The sequence below is a fragment of the Simochromis diagramma genome, unplaced genomic scaffold (assembly GCF_900408965.1).
Source record: "Simochromis diagramma unplaced genomic scaffold, fSimDia1.1 OVJJ01000433.1, whole genome shotgun sequence".
In the NCBI taxonomy this organism is placed as follows: Eukaryota; Metazoa; Chordata; class Actinopteri; order Cichliformes; family Cichlidae; genus Simochromis; species Simochromis diagramma.
Genome location: NW_024387031.1, coordinates 4,559,315 through 4,574,369, shown reverse-complemented (window position 1 = coordinate 4,574,369; position 15,055 = coordinate 4,559,315). Strand labels below are relative to the sequence as shown.

General features: G+C 40.0%; 1 protein-coding gene across 2 annotated transcripts in view; it reads right to left on the bottom strand.

Annotated features, from left to right (window-relative positions):
- The window catches only part of LOC120740550 (protocadherin-1-like), a 236,799-nt gene that overhangs the window by 88,866 nt on the left and 132,878 nt on the right, over positions 1 to 15,055 (bottom strand). The window lies entirely within an intron of this gene.

Sequence of the window (15,055 nt, the reverse complement as noted above, 5' to 3'; positions counted from 1 at the left end):
TTGCACTTCTGTGATTTAACCTCTGAACTTTAGATCTCTGGATAAGTGTGAATTCTAAGTGATGTATCATGTCAGGATTTTTTTCTTTTTTTTTTCAAAATATTCACAAGGTTGTGCGCTGTGAAAACACGGTATTACTGTGGCACCAATACAATCTCCCCTCACCACAAGCCCTAGTCTGGCACTTTGTCCTTCTCAACACAGTAAAAATCATAAATGAAATACATACATATATACAGATATGTATGTATGTATATATACAGATATATATACATATATATATATATATATATATATATATATTAGGGGTGCAACGATATTCGTATCGATATTGAACCGTTCGATACAGTGCTTTCGGTTCGGTACGCATATGTATCGAACAATACAACATTTGTAATTTATTTTATCAATTTTCCTTCTGACGATGCTGTCTGTGTTGAGCGCTCAGTGAATCTGTGTTCGACTACTCCGCCTAGGCTGCACTGTCGAGCGCAGATCCACTGAGCGCTCAACACAGACAGCATAGTCAGAAGGAAGAGCGCAGGGCAAGCTAGCAAGACAGCAGTTAAGCTCTCCTTGCAACATGGACCTCCCCCACCCTCATTCAGATCTGGCGTTTGGAATTATTTTGGTTTTCATGTGACGTATGACCCTGAAGGTAAGCGAGTCATGGACTAAAGTAAAACAGTATGTTGGATGTGCCATGCAATGCTCAATTACATGGGTGTGAACTAGTGTGTTAGCGCAGTTAGCTCGTTAACGTGTTTGCCGTCTAGCCCCATGCACAGAGCGATCGGCGGTAGCTCGTTAACGGAGATTTGCCGTGTTGTGGCGTTAAGGTCATTTCAACGAGATTAACCTGAAAGCACTAGTGGGAACACAACGAATATGACTGCACATTTACGCAGACATCATCCTAGTGCAAAGACAAGTGGAAGCAGACAAAAAAAAGCAAGCATGCTACTAACTTTAGCCGAGTCATTTAGACAGCTGTTAGCACATGATTCTCCTTATGCTGCTGAGAATATAGCCCAGAAGAAGCGGACAGTATAGCTTTTATTTTGGAAAGAGCCATTTCTCTGTAATAAACTCTCTTTTCCAAAGATGAGTGATTCCTCAATCAGATACAGGGCTTGCAATATCGCCAGCCCGACGTCCCGGAGCTAGCAATTTTTTCAGTCGGTTTACCAAAATCTATCTCTTCCCTGCCCGTCGGGCTATTGTAGGAAAAATATATGTCAATGCTTTTGCATTCTTTCAGAAATGTAGCTGGGTAATTATGTCATTGGCATCGGTGAGCCACTGTCAATATGTGACATATTGAAGTCGCGTTTGAATTTGCGCTTGTTTTTTTGCTTTCACTTTGCAGTCGTGCGAACTGTGTATAGAGAGCGACAGCACTGATCTGTGAGTGATGATAATTTGTGCACCAATTCCTCTGACATCGTCTTATTAATCGTTAGCTTACTATGCAAACATGACAAGTGAAATCTCCCGCAGCTTAAACATGTGAGAGGTTGATCGCGCAGAGAATCGCTGAGCTTATGTGAGTGAGCGTGTAAAAGCATTTCAGTTCTGCTGAGCCAAATAAGACAGGTCAGGGTGAAGAAGTGACAGCCAAAGAAAAGCTTACCACAAAACGGAGAAGTTATGACAAATCAGACTATAAGGCAAAAAGAAAGTGCAGCTTTATGGTTTCATGGACAAAAGAATTTCTGTGGCTGCAATATGATGAGCTAAATAACCAGGGCTGCACATAAGTGGTCCGCAGGTGCGCATTCGCTGTCAAAATAAAAAACACGCACAAGGGTTAGGGTTAAATTTAAAAACTGTACTTTTGAGTTAAAATATATATTTATAATTTTAATAAATGACAAATTAAAAATGCATGAACATTTTTTTGTATCGAAAAAATATCGAACCGTGACACCAAAGTATCGAACCGAACCGAACCGTGAATTTTGTGTATCGTTGCACCCCTAATATATATATATATATATATATATATATATATACATATATACATACATTGTATGTATGTATGTATATATATATACATATATACATACATTGTATGTATGTATGTATATATATATACATACATACAAAATCTGTTTAAAAAAAATATATATATATATATATATATATATATATATATATATATATTTTTTTTTTTTTTTTTTTTTTTTTTAAACAGATTGCACCATTTCCTGCATCTTTAGATTTCCACCAAGTGGTCCTACCAAGTTAAACTTGTGTCAAGCTTCAACCAATGAGAGAGAAGTAAATTGTTTCATACTGGGGCGGGGCTTAAGGATTCAGGAACTATAATAATTGTATTTGTGTTACTTTCAGGCAGATCTTGCCTTTCAGTTTATCTTAATTCCTTCACAGAGTTTCTGAATATCTGTTTTACTGCTGAGGGTTTTCAAAAAATAGCATAGAAAGTTTATTATTGTTGTCTCTGCCTGAAAGTATTTGTGAGGTTAATTCGGTACTAATGGCTAACCCTGTAAAGCACTGTTTCCATGGTGATCAGTTCCCACTGGGGGTCAGGACATCAGAAAAACAAAGTTAGATACATCAGGGACATGCAGTGTGTTTACCTGGTGCACTCTCCCCCATTAACACTCTGACATCACCTTGCCACGCACAAAACTTTAGTCAGCCTCTGTTCATTAGTTCCCATGATGCAACACTAACCTAGCAACCAGACCTGTGGCTAACTCCCCTGCTGCTTCCACGCTCTCATTGGATAGGTTCCCGGGGGTCATGGCCCAGCGCTGCCCTCCCTGCCGACCGGCCATCTGTCTTGGAGACTCCGCCTTGAAGCAAGCAGAACCCACCAGGAGCAGCTGCCGACACCAACGGAGGTGGTTAACCAGAGCCAGGACACGGCGGGAGGCGGCTTTAGCGGAGCCGCTTTTAGCTCGCTTGGAGCTGAAGCAGGCAGTCGCATCCTGTTCAGAGCGGACAGTCGAGCAGTGACTTTGATCTCTGAGATAATCTCATAGGTGTCAGCTTCTGAGATGCCGAGTTCAGTGCAAATATGACAGTAATATCACTGCTACTCTGTGGAAATTACATGATGAAGATAAAAATATGCAGCTATGAATGTTCACAAAAACAAGAAAGCTGAAAAAGCTGCAGCAGAGCCGCATAGTTAAATAAATCCACAGGGAATGCAACTGTGCTAAGGTTAGGCCTCAAGCTCAGTGTACAAATGATGGCTTAGACAAAAGTAAGAAGACATCTATTCAATTCAGTTTTATTTATATAGCACCAAATTAGAACAACAGTCAATTCAAGCTGCTTTGTAAGGTAAAGAATCTACAACAGAAGTAAGAAAACAGTCAAACAACATCCGAACCTCAAACATACATGTGAGCTATTCAGCCTCAGTAACGTGTCTAAACTAAACTTTTGAAATGATCATTTTAGGCATTTATTTCTTTTTGAATATTATGGATATTATTATTTCAAATATTGTTTAATATTATGGCAGTTTTTCCTTAAAACTTTTGCCTGTCAGAACAACCTGGACTGCATATGACCTAATCTACAAAAACAGAACTAATAACGGACATTGAAATATAATAAAACTCAACAATTTGTAATTAGAAACATTTCTAGAAGACAGAAAACTCTAATGATTCATTATTGAACGCCTGAAAACTGTATTCATTTCTCCATTTTTTGTTTTTTTTTCTTCTGCAGGAAGGGCTTTCATATTTCAGGTGCTTTTATATTTCACGCCAATAAAGAAAACTCAGGCTGACAGAAAGGACAGTTTGACAGTTTATTCAAGCTGCAGTTTAAGAGCGAAGACACTCAAACTCTGAAGAGAATACAGAGCAGTTCACTGTGCTGAATATTCATGATTATAGCAGTACACGTGGCTTCTAAAGCTACTATTTGTTAAAGGTTACATGTCAGCAAATAAACCAATAACTGAGGTAGAGACACTTAAGAAAAATGTGAACAGTTCACCTTCAGAAGACAGAAGCCTATTGTTCATTCAAGGCTCCGTATTCACTGTTATCTGGGAGATAAGCACAGAGTTATTGTGTGCCCATAAATGTATAAACCTGACAGAAAAATGTTAAAGAAAACAAAGTGGTGCTTGTTCTGTTGCAATATCAACACTGATTATGCACAGATATCAAACACACACACAAGACATGCATGTATGTGTTTGTGTACCGTTTTGACTTTGATTAAATAAGTCATCAAGTAACTTCTTCTTCTTCTTCTTCTTTAGAAGTATTTGAAACTTGCTGAAATCCTCTAATCTTCTCTATGTCTTACATGAACTTTCGGTCATACTGGTAATGCCCACAATGTCCCAGAAACCAGTCCCAGTAACATCTAGTTAGGACCTGGTAATATACTCTGAATTACCCTGTAGTTGTTACTGTTAACCCCAGAACCTTTAAGTACCTGCAATACAACAAAAGTTGTATTGTATGTAGTTAAGAAAAGTTACTTCCAGTAGATCTGTAAGGTCATCTACTTCCATAGATGACCCTAAACATTATAACTGCGTTATTAATGTAGTTATGAATTGCATGTGCTAAGACTAAGTGTTGAATATAATGTTTGTTTCCTCCATTTGCATGCTAATTATGTTACAGTGCTGATTTAAAGTCTTCCTAGGGAAGCACGTTGGCGTGACAGCCATGATATTGTTAACAATATTCTCTCCTTCTTCCTAAAAGATACTGTAAATCCACTGGGTCTACTTAGGTCGCTCTTAACAACCATCCTCAGTGACACCTGGAACCTTTTGAAGGATCTCAAGTTCCTTATGAGTAACCTTTAAAAGTCTGCCTCATTTACTGTGCATACCTAAAACTGCCATGGATCTGTACTTCCTAAAAGCTTATGTGCCGTCTGAAACTCCAAGAAGGTTTAAATTACACCCGTGTAACCACACCACAACACAAACTAAGAACGCTTTCATAGAAAACCACCTAAATCACCCTAAATGTGGCAGCAAATGCTTTACATCTCTGCTAACTGTAATTCACAATAAGTCAGACCTCTCTAGTGCCTTTAACAACTTTAAGAGACAGATTTCAGTTGCGTCTGGCTGACTTTCAGAACCCGCTCTTCCAGCAATCTTTAGTATTCATATATGAAATATCTGGAAGGTCACTGAGACTTCAGCACAAAGCCGATATTCTCTGTGACCTCAGGTATGTAGTTGTTGTTGAGCTTTGCTTCTCCTATGAAAACAGTTGAAATCAGGACTATAGAACCTCTATGCAACTATGTGCACATCTAACGTTGACCCTTAAAAGCACTTCAGCAATAACTTTTTTATTATTGATAAATGTACCTGTGACACTTTGGGACTTTTTATTACATTTTGAGTTAACACTGAGACATTTGAGTGATTCACTGAAGCTCCTCTGAAGGATTTTAATACACACATGAGCCCTGCAACCTTTAAGCAACTCCTACTGACAGCGTAAATTATATCAGGAACATTTTTCCCCCACAAACATCCAACTGCTATTTTAAGTCTCTAAAACATTCTTCATACTTTAGCATTAAGGCCAGATTTATAATTCTCTCAGTGACCTAGACCTTTACACCCCCCTCCCAAAATAAATCACAAAGACCCCTAAAATCTTTAAAATGATGCCTAAAACTCGTGCTGTGTTTTCAGTGACGACCAAAACCTTTTTAGTTACTTCTCAAACATCTTAAACCACAGCTGGAACCTTTATAAGTAACCCTAAAACTTCCCAACGACCCCTGAAATCTATACAAAGAGGTCTGGCGGTTCCAAATTTGGCACAAAAGTACTGGTTCAGTCAACATGGTGGGAGCACATACGCACAAAGAGGCAGTATCTATATCTCACTACAACACCGGCAAAATAATCCAATCATGGACACAGTGTGCGTGTGCTGCAGCTCTCAGCATCCTTGCTGTTGTACATCAGTCGAATGCTGGCCCAGCTCCGATTTACAGCTACTGCCAAACACAAGCACACACTCAGAAACACACACACACATAAACACACACCTTCTTGTGTAGTGTACAGCGGCCACCCCAGATAAGCTCAAATAAACAACAGACCTGGAAAAATAAATCCGCACCCCCCTCTCCCTCCCTTACTCCCTCCCTGGGGACAAGAGAGGGCATCCAACGAATGCTGCCTGTTACTATAAAGCTTCTTGACATCGCATCACAAACACACACACGCACACACACACACAAAACACACTCTGCGATACAAACAAGAAACAGAATGGGAGGTATAGTTCCACAGGGAGGGATCACCTCTTCTATCGCTCCACACACTCCTTTTATCTACCGGCTAATGAGGAGCAGATATATACACACACAAACACGCACACATTTAGAAACCGACAAACACACACACGCATACGCATATGCACTCAAGAAGCTACATGAATACACACACCTCCTCAGGACCATGGTTTCATCAGTGAGTGTCCCACTTCTAAACTATGGACCGCTGCTTACATCATTATGTACTCCTCTGGATCTGCCTGTGTGTGCATGTGCACGTGTGTGTGTGCCAGTGTGCTGTGCATATGTGCTCTGTACATGTGCGCGTGGTGTTCATCGCAGAAAGGCTTTGAACGTGCAGTCTCTTTCCTCAGTATGGAGTGCTGTAACACTACATGCTTTAATGAGTGTGCACATGTAGAGAAAGTAAAGTTGTGTGTTTGTGGATACAACAGCATCTCTATGATTAGCCAGTAAGTGGGTTTTTTGCAAAGTAAGCAGTTGCTAAAACAGTAAATGAGCTGCCGTTGTGTACGCCGACACTACAAATGCACAATGATCTGTGTAAAAACTTTTTTTCCCCCTCCTGAAGGATTGTCGTAGCCTCCTCACTAATCCACCGAACCATCTTAATGAGTTCTTAATGTCTTAAACCCTAAACAAGCCTCCTCTTATTAATCCCACCACAGCACCATAAAACCTCAGAACACGAGTTCTGGAACATCCTCCATGATTCAATGACTTACGTCCTAAAACCTCTATTTAACAGTATGGATGCGCTCTATATGGACACAGCTTCCATGACTGAAAAGTGCAGCCAGTGCAATCTTGCACCCTGCATTCTTTTTCATGGCCACCAGGGGACCAATGCTGTCATTAAAACAATACATCGGCTTGTATATAAATCTATGACAAAAAGGCCGTACTGCTGATAGTTCCTGATTAGTTTATGTCTTCAATAGCCATTTTTTAAGTCTAAATGAATGCAGCACAATGTATGATGGATATTTTCTAGTTTATTATTATGTAAATAATCAGAATAACATTCATCTCTTTAAAAATATCCCTGCACAGCTTGGGAATTAATAATTTCACATTGGTTGAAAAGTTAGATACAACATTTCATTGGACTATATTTAACAATGGTACCCTTTTTTTTGGTATTTTACAGGGTTTTGTGATATGCAGAAGGGACTTACATCACTTTCTCTCCTGTTATGGGTGAAATGTAAACCTCTCAGAGGTTTACATGGATGATGTTAAAGGGTACTGGGATTATAGTGCTTCTGTCAAGGGAAATTCCAGAGTTTCCAACATTACGTGAACAGAGAGTAGAGAGCACTGTTTAACAGGAACAGGACACAGCTCATGGCACCTCAGTGACCCTTAGAAACTCCCGAGTGATCCAAGAAGTCCAATGAATGAACCTTGAAGCCTCTTTAATGGGTCATGGACATCCTAAATGACTCCTAAAGCGCCTCTAGTGAGCACTTGAATCTAAAACTTTAACATGGAGTCACCATGATCCCTCCAGCCCCTCAACCTCTGAGCCTTAATCAAAACATCCTGCCACCTCCTCAAGAAACCCACCCAAACCTCCAAGAAACCTGTAGAGCGGTCTCTTAAACTTTATGTACTTGTTTTTTTTTTAATTGTGGCAATTTTCTTTATGGTATCATTTTTTACTTTTACTTTAACCCTACAGTCAGTTTCAAAATAGTGATCCTAGTTCCCCGTTTTTATATTCACAAAGAGCTTAAACTGAAGAGTTTATTTTTGTTGGAGAAGTGCTCTGAGCTGCTGAACACTGAGTACTGATGCAAATCTCTGGACCTTTGGACATAAAGACTTCACAAGTTTGAGAAGAAACTAAAAATAATGTGCATTTCCAGAGACTACTGTTCTGTCCTGGGAGTTTCTGACAGACTTGTGGAGGACTGTTGGCCCCCTCATCATTACCCACTGGAGAGATGATGGAGGAGGAAGAATGAGGAGGAGGAGGAGGTGGTGGGTAGAAAAGAAGGGAATGAAGATCCCTGAGAGCAGAGGCCTCTTGTAGGAGGGCAGGAGGGAGGGGGAGACAAATGGAGGCGATAAGCTTCACTAAGGCGAACACATGAACTCTTCTACTCACCTCCATTTCTTTAAATCAAAATATTTTATCAATTTTACATAAAGGATACTTTTCTTAAATCTTTTTTTTCCCTTTCTTCTTTTTGCCAAATCACACTTAGTCACTCTGTGATTGCTTTTAAAGCTGTTTTAGAATGAAAATCTATTAAATCCATTCAGTACACAGAAGAATATGCAAAACTAAAACTGACAGGTAATATCAGGGTTTTTGTTCACATTAAAGATTTGTTAAGACTTTCAAAGGTGTAAACGGTGTGTGCAAAACATGCTTCATAAATAAATAATAAAGTACAGACTAGTAAGCAGTGCTACAACAATGCTGACAGCAAATACTGTATGTTGTGTAACGCTGTGAGGACTCGGTCTTTGTATTTTCATTTATTCTGCATTCGGTGTTTTGCTAATTAGTTTTCCAATTTCTTCTGTCTGTTTTATCATTTACGGTAAAGCACTTAATGTCAGCGCCAAACGAAATCATCACTTGTTTTTCTCAAATTTACAAAACGTTTATTTACTTACAGTATCAGCGCTGCAGGAGCACACAGTTTAGGTTTATCAAAGTTGGATTTGGTGTAAGATGCACAAATCGTCCACAGAGGTTTACAAGACTGTGTTGTCCTTTTTACCCTTTTATCAGAGTGACTTTAGTGTCATCTGATCTAAGATGCACTCTGCAACCAGTTAACAGTTGCAAACAGCCAAACGTCAAGATCTGACTTTTATTATCTGGTTTTAAGTCATTTCTGTGTGTGTTCACTCACAAAAAAAAGGAAGAGGACACAGCAACAGTTTGCAAACACTTCTGCAGATTACTCACCAATCTGTTCAGGTTTGCATATATTACTGGAATTGAAATAATAAATGAAGCTTGAGCAGAAGTCTGACTTTGGCATGTTTAACTCGGCTAAACACGCCGGTGCACACCGCGTGTCGGTGCTTTGTGCCCACATCCCATGAAGAGATTCCCATATTTGTATAGAAATGATCTCTCCCCGTGAGCTCAGACTGATCTAACTCATAACACGTGTGTTAACCGAAGTGGAGCGGAGCAGCTGAAGTCACCCTGCATACTGAACATTTTCTGTGTTTTCACTGTTTTATCTGGAAATCAAACTGGTGGCTGATTAAGAGCCAAGATAGAAAACCTCGCTAACATTCGCTCTCTCTCTCGTTTGTGAGTGTGTGTTGTGCAGCGATTACTACAGCTCTCAAACTGATGCAATCAGCAGCTAAAGAGGTTGAGAGAGAGAGAGTGTGTGTGTGTGTGTGTGTGTGTGTGTGTGTGTGTGTGTGTGTGTGTGTGTGTGTGTGTGTGTGTGTGTACCCAAATACAGAATGTTTGCATGTGGTTTCATCTAGAGAGATGAATGCACCACACACACACTTCATAAATCACTTTTTATCCGGCAATATCAGTGTCAGGCACCAGATTCCTCTCTCTCTCCGTCTCGCTCTCACTTTGTACTTTTCTCCTCAGCTTTTTTTTTTTATGCCTTTCTTTCCTTTATCTCCACCTTTTCATCTCTTACCTCCGCTCTCTCTCTCGCTCTCCACTTCTCACCACAAACACACACATGCATTCAAATCCCACAAACTGCACCCTCTTCCCTTCCCCTCTGCTGTTCACTCAGTTTGCTTTTTCTCCTCTTTCCATTCGTCCATCACACATAGGAAGTGGGTGCATTAGCAGAGCAAAGACGGCCTGATGGAATTAACGTCCATTATCTGACCATTTACAGGATGGAGAGCGGGATTAAAGAGGAAGAGGAGGACTGAAGTGATTGAGATCTCACCACATCGGGCGGTGTTTCTGCTCTCAGCTCTGCAGAACAAACCACAGTCTGTTTGAAAGCATGTTTGTGTTGTCTGTGGGGCCGTTTGGTCACAGCAGGAAAGAGGCAGGGCAAGTGTGATAGGATGAGGTACTTGCTTACTTATCGCTTGTGGTGATAACGAGTCTAAAATTATTTTTATCATTGTCCTGCAACGCTTTTAAAAGAATTTCAGGCAGTATTCTGTCAAGTTTGCCTCTTGGTGCTTTTGGTCTTTTTTGACTTTTTTCCAATTGCCATTTACATCCTCATCAAGAAAAATCAATGATGTTTAAAGACATTTAAAGATAATTCAACTACATTAAAAAAGAGCTCTGTATGTGTTTTAAATCAGATAAGCAGAGAAACCAAGAGATAGATGTTTTTTCTTTTTCCAATTTGATGACAAATGGAAAAACAGTGAAACGTACTGAGCGTGTATAAAGTAACTGTTGCCTCATGGTGATTTATACTGCAAGGTAAAGACCCTAAAATAATACAGAGAAAACCCAAACAACACCCTATGAGTAAGCATTTGGCAACAGTGGGAAGGAAAACCCCCCTTTTAACAAGAAGAAACCTCCAGCAGAACCAGGCTCAGGGAGGAGCGGCCATCTGCCGTAACCGGTTGGGGAGAGAGAAGGAAGACGTTTATGTTAAATACAGCAAGAGATTAATAATAACTAATAATTAAATGTGAATAAACAAATACAGTTAAAAAGGTGAGTGAAGGTACATCATGGTAATCAGCGTAACGCTATTGCAGATTCAGGGTCACCTGGTCCAGCCCTAACTATATGCTTTATCAAAAAGGAAAGTTTAAAGCCTAATCTTAAAAGCAGAGATTGTGTCTGTTTCCCAAATCCAAACTGGGAGCTGGTTCCACAGAAGAGGCTGAAGGCTGAAGGCTCTGCCTCCCAAGTTCAGTGAACTGTTACTGACCCGTGTTTACTGTGCTTTATCCAAGACATACTTGAACATGATGTGTCACCGGTGACCTCTGGGATGTTAGAGGTTAACATTCTGGTGCAGAATGACCACAGCTCACAGGGAACAGATGGTCTACTGTGAGCCCAGTCCTGGATGAACAGTGTCATATGTCATGAGTATCCAGTTTATATGCGGATTAAGTCCAGATTATATTACTATATGTGGATAATCCATCTACAAAGACAAGAGGAAAAGGAACCAAGATGCATTAAGGACAGGCTGCAATCCCTCAGAGCCATCGTGGCCATGCGTGATGTAAGAGCCACTCTTTACTATGTGCTGTGGAGCGATGCTTCTATGCAGAATCCATGCTTGAATTCAACTAGTTCCATATAGACAGAGGATGTGTTTGATGTTTCTGTAATCTGCTATAAGAGCAATGTATTTGTATAAGCACAAGAGACAGTTAACTAACAAGGATAAAAGAACTGTAATCAAATGATACAAAACGCTGAAAAGAAAACATGTTTGAGAGCAGACAGTCGTTTCCTCCAGCTTTCCATCAATCTGTCTGAAGCACTTGAGATGTGACCGATCAGCAATCAGCCACACAGCTGACTGATCGATAGAGTCTGCAGGAAAACAGCAGGACACATCAAAACAGCCTGCTAAGGACACAGAACAAAGTGTACGGCCCGGCACCAATGCTCAGTCACTTCCTAAAAGACATAATCTGGAAAACACGTGCTGCCAGTTGTTCTAATTATTGCTTGATTATCTATTTAATGTTGAACCTTAATTACGTCCAGCTGCATATGATATACAGAGTCTGCGTTTTGAATCTGTGGTGCGCTAATTCCCGCAGAAAAAAAATGGCTGGAATTTTGAACGGAGATTTGCTGGACAAAGCCGAGCGAGGGGATGATCTACTCACAGATGGAAAGATAAGAAAAAAAGAAGGATTTTGTTCAAATAAATGATCAGTATGGAGCTCGGCTTATCGTAGCAACGGAGGCTGAAGTTTTAGAATCGGGCTGAGAGAAACAGAGCGAGAGTAAAGTGTATCTGTAGTGGTGTGTTAATCCTCTGTAATCTGTTGGCCTCTCTGCTATAGCAGCGCACACACTCAGACACACTTCCTCAGGAAAATACCTGCAGCTAAAACATGTTTGACCATCAAAGTGGAAGATTGTACAACACCATCATCCCCTCGCACACTGCAACTCACACACAACATCGCCCTGACCTCATTCCTCTGTGTACGAGCAGATACAGAGCCACTTACACACTCTCCTGCTCTCTATCGCTATCTCTCTCTCACACACACACACACACACATACACACACACTGGGTGGCAGTAGCCTGTGGGCGTGCAAGCAGCTGTGAATAATTGTGTTTACAGATGGTATATGTACGACCTGTGGGTTGAGAGAGAGAAAGAGCCAGAGTTGGTCTTCTCGCCCTCACAAAAGCAGACGGGGATGGCATTTAAACTGAACCTCACTCTCCCCCCCCTCCTCTCTCTCTCCCCCCGCTTTTTATTCCTTGCCAGTTTCAAACATTTCACCTGAGTTAGCTTAATTGGCACAAGTGTTAACGAGGCGTTGAGAGCCCAAGCAGAACAATGAACGGTGACATAAGTTTAAGAAAAAGATGGTGGTGTGTTTAAATGTGTGACTAATGAATAATTTGGGTCTATAAAATGAAGCACTTTATTTATACCTGAGGGAAACTGGGCTTTAAACACTAAAAACCAACAGTTACTGTGTATCATGATCTCAGTGAAATATAGGACTGAAGCACGGAGCAAAAATCAGATGGGAATTAGATTCTCAGCAGCAAAGATGTGTAATTATTTCTCAGGAAAGCCTCAGAATGCTGTTATTCTATTTAATCTTTTGGCATTTTTTTACTTCATATGGATAAACAAGCTTTTTTCCTTGAATCTTTTTATTTTTTAATGCGTGGATTGGTTTATGTTATTGAACCTAAATGAGATTTTTCCAATATACAGTAGAAACACAGGGCTGTGGATAGTAAATGCATGTGCATAATTTTATGTAATTGACTTGTTTTATGGCCCTACTAAAGTAGCTGCACCCAAAATACAGTATTGTACAGAGCTAATGAGAATGATCACCCCCGGCCTGCAGGTGAAGTCAGAATCAGCTCATCCAAACATGAAGTCACTTTTTCCATCCTCCTTTACTTTTTCTGCTCACCATTTATCGCTTTGGCCTGCGTCTGACCGGTAATTTGTCCCTCGGCATGTATCAAACACGGCGAAGTGCGGTGCTCTAACAGGTGCAGGAGGAATGATTAAGAATTGTTGATTTTTAATGCCTACTATGGCTAGCTGCCATGTTATAAGCAATGCCACTGCTTGTTGCTGGATTATAACACAGTTAAAGCATAAAAGACTCATTCAGCATGTTCAGAAAGTCGTGCTGAATTTTTTCACAACTGCCATAATGAGCGGCTACAGCTAAAGCTAACATCACTGGTACACGCAAAATATACATCATTTGAATTTATGATGGTTTACAAGTCAAATAATTAAATAAATTAGAACATTTTGAAAAAGAAAAACTCTCAGGTTTCCTTGAACATAAATATTAGTACCCACATACAAACTTGATTTATATATAAATCTGAGATGAGTCAATGTGCTAACATCATGGTAATACAAGCTAAAAGAGGCTAATATTGTGAACTATTTAGCATTTAGAGCTAACAGGGCACATCAAGTCTGTTTACAGTCATCAGTATCAAGGTAGCGCCTTAACTAACTGCTTCAAGAGTTGATGTTTGGATGGACCACTGTGATCCCACCCATTGGATTATGCATAAAGCCAATGAGCATGAGTTCCATATTGAACATGCATAGCCTGGGTAATCCTCAATTCTGGGACATGGAATTATCAAAATTTTTAAATGGACTAATTGTTTTATTAAATATGATCCGAAATGAGGAAAAGTAAAGACAAGAAAGTATCTAATAAGGTCAGGGCCGAGGACTCATACACCCCTCAAACTGGTCTATGGACTGGAAGTCTTTTTGCAAACACAGATACCATCCCCTGATGGCCACGGCACAGAAATTGCCTTCATTTTTCAGACCTGAAAGTTACAACACTTTACACCAACTACTGTCAAGTCATGCACTTACCTGAATTTGCTGTGTAGGACTGTGACTGACGTGCAAGCTGCTGCTATTTCTATAACGCTTGGAAGTTGTAATACTGAATTTAGCAACAGTTTAACACATGCACGGTGCTAAATCTGATATTTTTTGCTAGCTAACAGTAGAATAACAGCAGGTGTTGATGATACATCCTCCCTCCCTGTCTCCCACACAACTAAGATGTGACCATGCTAGGTAAGTGCTTCACACTCTGCTGGCGCTTTGACGGTTCAGAGTTCTCCGTCACAAAAAGCACTCCGTGTAGTTGCACTCGGTTATGGGAACATACTCGTGCACTAAAAATAACGAGTGTAAGTGTGGAAGTAGATCAGTTGAGACAACATATAAATGCTGTTTCGTTTGTTTCTACCTGTCAGTATTATCAAGTTATTTTTATAGCTCTGTTTAGAGTTTCTATGTCAAAGGTACAAATCTTACAGTCAACACGGTGATGCTGTGGTAATAATGTGGGTCACAATGTGCCAAGTTTACGTTTAGCTGTTAGCATATTACAAGTTAACATAATCCATTCAGCATTAATTTTCATACCTGATGTTATTTGATTTTGTGATAATGTAATATGCTTACCATTATGTAGAATAGTATGATCCCCTTATTTATCACTTTAAATATTTCATCGTGCTTTACAAGTTACGATAAAAACACTACAGCACATCGTGTTCAGCTGGAGGAACGCTAACATCGTTAGCTTCAGTAAACAGTCTACAG